Consider the following 7,283-nt stretch of genomic DNA (forward strand, 5'->3'; position numbering starts at 1 on the left):
ATAAGTATGTACATGGCCATACACTAATTGGAGGCATTTGGGTATAGCTGGTGACACTCAGCCTTCAAAGTCTTAGGGATGGGAGAGGAAAGAAATATTTGCTCCAGATACCCCAGATTCGGAGACAGAAGCAGAAACAACAGGTCTAAAAATGCACTGCCCATGCTTGCTGAGAGGGTTGTCCTGGGGCGTTTTCAGGATCGCTTTCTTGAGAAGAGAGGAGGCTTCATTTCCTTCATTTGGGCCAGTGGTGTCACTAGGGTTGGTGTGACACAGTGCAGTAACTCCTGGTGTCACCCCCCCCCATAGATCTCCTCCCACACCAGACCATATAGAATCCTTAGCAGTGTTTTTTGTACTAATGCTGCTTGTAAATCATAATTCCCATATATCACTCCTTCTTTTCCTTTAATTACAACTTCAAAGAAGTTATTGGTATAGGTTCAAAAATACTAGTAACTACAATATTACAGCTAAAACATCAGAAAATTTGACGAGATTAGTGACTAAAAAACACCAGCAGCAACGAAAACAACAGTGCCTAGTTGTAGTGCATGCAGATGAAACCACGTGATTTGAAGCATCATTGTAATTGGGTAATGACAGCTCGGACTGGAGCGCATTAGAAGGTTCAAAAAGTAAATTAGCATAGAGTTTTAGCCTTGTAGGTGTATTGATACATGTAAGCTGGGCTTATGAAAAATATTTTTGTTGTTACAACTAACTATAGGAATATTTTTATTTAAAAAACAAATTTCTGCTGAAACACTGCACAGAAATTTTATAGACAGTCATTTTGGTGTCACTCCCTCTGACAGTGTCATCCGGAGCGGTCTGTACCCCTCGTAACCCTCTAGTGACACCATGGATCTGGGCATTCATTTACAAGCCTTGCTGGGCTGCTGCTTTCAGCTAAGCCCTCTGCTGGGTGCTAGGCGTATGGAGATTAAGGAGATCTGTCCCTGCCTTTTGGGATCTCACATTCTGCCGAGGAGTCACACAAAAGCAGAAGGCGACTCACAGTGGGGATTGACTGTAACAGTGCAATTTGAGTGAAGTCGCCAAGCACGTTCAGCCTCTGGCATCAGACAGCCCTGGGTTTAAATCCTAACTCTGCTACATGCAACCTCTTTGACCTTGGGCAAGTGTCTTCACTGCTTCAAGTCTCAGTTTACTGATTTGTAAAATGGGGATAGCAGTATTACCTAAGTTAGGGCTGTTGTTGAGGATTCAGTGAAATAATGCATATGGAGTGTTCAGCATGATGCCTGGCAGGGAACTAATGCTTAACTGCTGTGGAAGCACCAAGAAGCACCTCTTCAGATGTTTTTTCTAAGTTCTAGTGCAGTGTTACACACACAAAACACTACACTAAAATGTAGTATTATAATGAAATGTGCAAAGACCTGGAGTTAGAAAACCAGAAGGGAAGAACATGTTCGGCATTTCTCAAGCTGAAAGAACTGAACAAAAAATTCAAGCCTCGAGTTGCAGTATTGAAGGATTCTGTGGGGAAGATATTAAAGGACACAGGAACCATCAAAAGAAGATGGAAGGAGTACACAGAGTCACTGTACCAAAAAGAATTTGTTGACATTCAGCCATTTCAGGAGGTAGCATATGATCAAGAACCAGTGGTACTGAAGGAAGAAGTCGAAGCTGCACTGAAGGCATTGTTGAAAAACAAAGACTTCAGGAATTGACGGAATACCGATTGAGATGTTTCAACAGACAGGACTGGAGGTGCTCACTTGTCTATGCCAAGAAATTTGGAAGAGAGCTACCTGGCCAACCAACTGGAAGAGACCTATGTTTTTATTTATTTATTGTACTTTAGATGAAAGTTTACAGAGCAAATTAGTTTCTCATTAAACAGTTAATACACATATTGTTTTGTGACATTGGCTGCCACCCCCACAACATGCCAACACTCTCCCCTTCTTGACCTTGGGTTCCCCATTACCAGCTTTCCTGTCCCTTCCTGCCTTCTTGTCCTTGCCCCTGGGCTGGTGTGCCCATTTAGTCTTGTTTTGTTTTATGGGCCTGTCTAATCTTTGGCTGAAGAGTAAACCTCAGGAGTGACTTTAATACTGAGTTAAAAGGGTGTCCGGGGGCCGTACTCTCGAGGTTTCTCCAGTCTCTGTCAGACCAGTAAGTCGGGTCTTCTTTTTTTGTGTGTGAGTTAGAATTTTGTTCTACATTTTTCTCCAGCTCTGTCCAGGACCCTCTATTGTGATCCCTGTGAGAGCAGTCGGTAGTGGTAGCTGGGCACCATCTAGTTGTGCTGGACACAGTCTGGTGGAGGCTGTGGTACTTGTGGTCCTGGTTTTCTTCATTCTCCCTTGCTCCTGATGGGGTGAGACTAGTGGAGTAGCTTAGGTGGCTGCTTGCAATCTTTTAAGACCCCAGACACTATTCACCAAAGTAGGATGTAGAACATTTTCTTTATAAACTATGTTATGCCAACTGGGCCGGATGTTCCCTGAGAAGAGATCCATATTTATACGCATTCCAAAGAAAGATGATCCAAAAGAAATTATCGAACAATATCATTAATATCACACACAAGCAAAATTTTGCTGAAGATCATTCAAAAGCGTTGCAGCAGTAAATCGACAGGGAGCTGCCAGAAATTCAAGCTGGATTCAGAAGAGGATGTGGAACAAGGGATGCCACTGCTGTGACCTTTAGTACATCCTACCTGAATTTAGAGACTATCTCAAGAATAGATTTGACACATTGAACACTAATGACCAAAGACCAGACACGTTGTGGAATGACATCAAGGACATCATACATGAAGAAAACAAAAGGTCGTTAAAAAGACAGGAAAGGGGATACTGCGTGGTTTAAAATCAGGAAAGGTGTGCATCAGGGTTGTATCCTTTCACCATACTTATTCAATCTGTATGCTGAGCAAATAATCTGAGAAGCTGGACTATGAAGAAGGAGGTGGCATCACGATTGGAGGAAGACTCGTTCACAACCTGCGATATGCAGATGACACAGCCTTGCTTGCTGAAAGCGAAGAGGACTTACTGATGAAGATCAAAGACTATAACCTTTAGTATGGATTATACCTCTACATGAAGAAAACAAAAACGCTGACAACTGGAGTAAAAACAACATCATGATAAACAGAGAAAAGATTGATGTCAAGGATTTCATTTTACTTAGATCCACAATCGACACCCATGGAAACAGCAGTCAGGAAATCAAATGACATATTGCATTGGGCTAATCTACTGCACAAGACCTCTTTAAAGTGTTTAAAAGCAAAGATGTCATTTTAAGGACTAAAGTGCACCTGGCCAAAGCCATGGTGTTTTCAGTCACCTCATATGCATGCAAAAGCTGGACAATGAAAAAGGAAGACCGAAGAAGAATTGATGCCTTTGAATTACGGTGTTGGCGAAGAATATCGAGTATACCAAGACTGCCAGAAAAAAGAACAAATCTGTCTTGGAAGAAGTACAGCCAGAATGCTCCTTAGAAACAAGGATGGCTAGACTTTGTCTGACATACTTTGGACGGGTTATCAGAAGGGACCAGTCCTGGAGAAGGACTTCATGCTTAGTAAAGTAGAGGGTCAGCAAAAGAGAGGAAGACCCTCAATGAGATGGATTGACACAGCATCTGCAACAGTTGGCTCAAGCATAGCAACGATTGTGAGGATGGCACAGGACCATGCAGTGTTTCATTGTGTTGTACATAAGGTTACCATGAGTTGGAACCAACTCGATGGCACCTAACAAGAGCAACAGTGTAGTGTTAATGGTGCTAGTTGGTTTATGAAGGTGATGTGCATGGTGTCCAAGATACTGACTCTGAAATCATGAAGTGCCCAAGGAGTTCTCATGACATTCTTGACAGACCCTGTTAGCCCCAGGGCTATGAGTTTGTCCACAAGTGTTTTCTTCTCCGTTTTGACTACCAGCTCTTCTCAAGGGTGGCTCCCAGCCCAGCACCATTCAAAGCACCTTCTCTTTGTCTGAGTACTTGAACTTTACCCCTTGGGGAGACACAGGTCAGACTTGTCTCACCTGCTCTTTCTGAGGAGAGCAGAGGCACTGAAGACTTTGAACAGCAAATGATCCCGTTTTTCTGCTGAGCTTTCAAATCCGTTGTTTTTCTTTGGGCACCAGAGAGGCGGATAGGGTAGTGTTTAAAGCATAGACCCTGGGGTCAGGCTGATGGGGGTTTGTGTCCTGACCCTGCCTCTTACAAGCTATGTTACTTCAAGCAGGTGACCACACCTCTGTTTCTTCATCTGTAGAAGTGTGTAGAAGTACTTAAACTTCCAGATGGTTCTTAAACGGATACAAGGAGATGATGAAGTATAGGGCTTACCTAGCATAGTGCTTGCAGATGGTGAGCACCCAAGTAAATGTGAAGGGAATAATGTTCCCCTTTAACCTATTGTTAGAGGATTTTTAGGGAGTATTAATTTATTGTCTATGGAAGTTATGTGAGTTATTGCACAAGGAATGTGTTAAAACTCAGATATACTTGGTGGTGGGGGCTGGCGGGAGCATCCAGGATGGCAAGCAGAACTCATCTTGCATTGGGACTACGGATGCAAGCTTTGACTCCCACACAGGCAGTAAGGTTCTGGTGAGGGAGATGGTGGAGTCACCCTGGGCCTCTGTCTCAGCCTGGTCCAGGAACTGGGGATTGGTTTCCCAGGCTCTTTCTGTTTCATTGTTCTGTGATTCCACGTTAAGTATAGTCACTAGGAGTTGGAATCAACTTGACAGCAGTGAGTTTGGTTTTTGTAATATGAACTAATGCAACATAATACTTTTTTTCCTTTTTAGGATTTAAGTATTTTTATGATAAGGCTTTATTTTAAAGTTAAGACAATTACTTGAGTAATGAGAAGAAAATTTAAATGTTTGGCCTTGACATTCAAGGGTTTCTTTGAAAATTGTCTTATTAGAAGTGAAAGGAAGAGTAATGAATGTAATTAAATCTGTGTTTATTGGATACAATGATTCTCACTCACTCTTATCTAAGCCTGATAACTAGGTCAAGGGAAATCTGTCCTTTCTGTACATTTCTGAATAATTAAATATTTATGGGAAACTAGTTAATAGATACAGGAGAATTTGCTGTGCCTCTTTTTGTGGCAGTAATGTAGTTTATTATGTGGAATTAGTGGCTTTCACTTCTTTAAGGTATTTCTTATTTTGTGTTCTTTCTGTAGCTGTCTTTTTTCTAGTACCGTATCTGCAGCACTTTCAGTCTATTAGCGTTTATAGATTGTTCCCTCATTGGTCTCCCACAGTGCTTTGTCCTCTGCTGTAGTAACACTGTGTGACCACTCTGGGCTCACCATAATTCCCCCACTAGGCTTTGCATTTGTTCTTCCTGCCATATTTAGAGCCTAGTCCAGGGCTAGTACAAGGCAGTCAGAATGATCTGAGTATGTCTTTTTCTCTGCTTAAAACACTTCCAAAAAAAAAACAAAACAAACCCATTGCTGTTCAGTGGCTTCTGATTTCTCTTAGAAAAAAGGACCAAATCATTAGCATGGCCTGCAGGCTGCATGTGGTCTCAACCTGGCCCTCATCTCCAGCTTCATCTGACTCCTCTGAGTCTCGTTAACTGGGCTCATTATTCAGCTGTCAGCTCCACTGTCACTTCCTCTTGAGATTTATGAGCTCTTGGTCAGATCATGGTCCTTCAGGATAGAACTAAGTTCCTTTTCTTCAGATCATTGACCCTAGGGTGTAATGATACACTCTTTAGTGTAATTGTTGGTTATGCCTGTCTCTCCTGGTGCAGTGTAAGGCAGCCCCATCAGATCATGGACTGCGACTGTTTTTCTCACCACCAAGTCCTCAGTGCCTAGCATAGCATCTGGCACGTAGTAGGTGCTCCATAATGTTTGTTTAGTGAACAAATGAAGTAAATGGTGGGTGCCCAGTGACTGATGTAAATCTATAAAATGAGAAGGTTGGATTGGATCTGAGGTCTCTTCCATTATAAAATATCTCATTAAATATACCACTTTACAAAGTTGCTTGACATGGGTTATTTCATCATTATATTGATTATTCAGGGTAGATGGGGCAGATTTATATGTGCAGAGAAGAAAATGAAAACTTAGAGAGGCTGAGTTGCCCAAGATATAGCTTTGAGAGAAGCCGGGGGCCCTAATGCCTCCTGAAGTGTCTTTTCTCACACTCCAGGCTGCCTCAGAGTATAGTTTCTGACATATTGTAGGAGATAAGGAAACTGGGCTTCATTGGTGGTGCAATGGTTAACACTCTTAGCTGCTAATCAGAAGGTTGGTGGTTCCGCCAGAAGCACCTTGGAAGAAAGACCTGGAATCTATTTCCAGAAAATCTGCCATTGAAAACTCTGTGGAGCACAGTTCTACTCTGATATTCATGGGATCACTATGAGACAGAATTGACTTGATAGCAAGTCGATTTTGAGGAGGTGAATTTGAGGAGGTGAGTTCAATTTTGAGTGATGGGCTTAAGGTCCTGTTGCATTCCAGGGACCAGGAAATCCTGATCTTTCCTGTAAATAGATAAAGTATAGTAATTACTGATGCATGTGCTGATTGGTGATAACTAAGATTAGAATTTGTGTTCTTGTCGGGAAGCTTTTTGATAAGATTAGAAGTTGCTTGTTGATTGATGTTGGTTGAGTTGTTGCTGTCCTCAAGCAATGCTGCTTGTTTCAGTTAGCTTATTTCTCTAATTTATCTCTGGGCATACCTGCTAAGGGCACCTTTGATGCATATTAACATTTGCAGTGAGCACAGCCGTGACCTTTGTGCTCATCAGATGTAGTGCCAGCCTATGCTGAAGGTTAGCAGCGTTCATTTAGTCCAGAGATCATTTGGCTCCACTCTTCACATCTCCCAGATGAGGATGGGGACTTTTCCAGGTTACATACTTAGCTGCCCTGATTGCCTGCCCAGCCAGTCTCATAGACTTGAACCCATCCGTTTGCATATAGCAAGCTTCTCAGCAATTTTTTTTGCAGGTCATGTAACATTGCTAATAAACTATGTTCATGTTGAAGCATTTATCTTAGATAAAAATTTGTGCTTTAAGGTCTTTTGTTGAATACATGGTGTGGCTGCATAGGAACGGGGAACTAGCACGTGGCTTAGTATACAACTCCAGGTACCTAGTCTGGTGATGGTGACTGGTTGAGAAAAGTCATGCTTCTTGTGGTCTGTTAGCACTATCTTTTTTTTTTTTTAACTTCTATCTTTTTTATTTTATTTTATTTTATTTTTATTTTATTTATTTATTTATTTT

Source organism: Trichechus manatus, unplaced genomic scaffold (genome assembly GCF_000243295.1).
Source record: "Trichechus manatus latirostris isolate Lorelei unplaced genomic scaffold, TriManLat1.0 scaffold00038, whole genome shotgun sequence".
NCBI classification, from domain to species: Eukaryota; Metazoa; Chordata; class Mammalia; order Sirenia; family Trichechidae; genus Trichechus; species Trichechus manatus.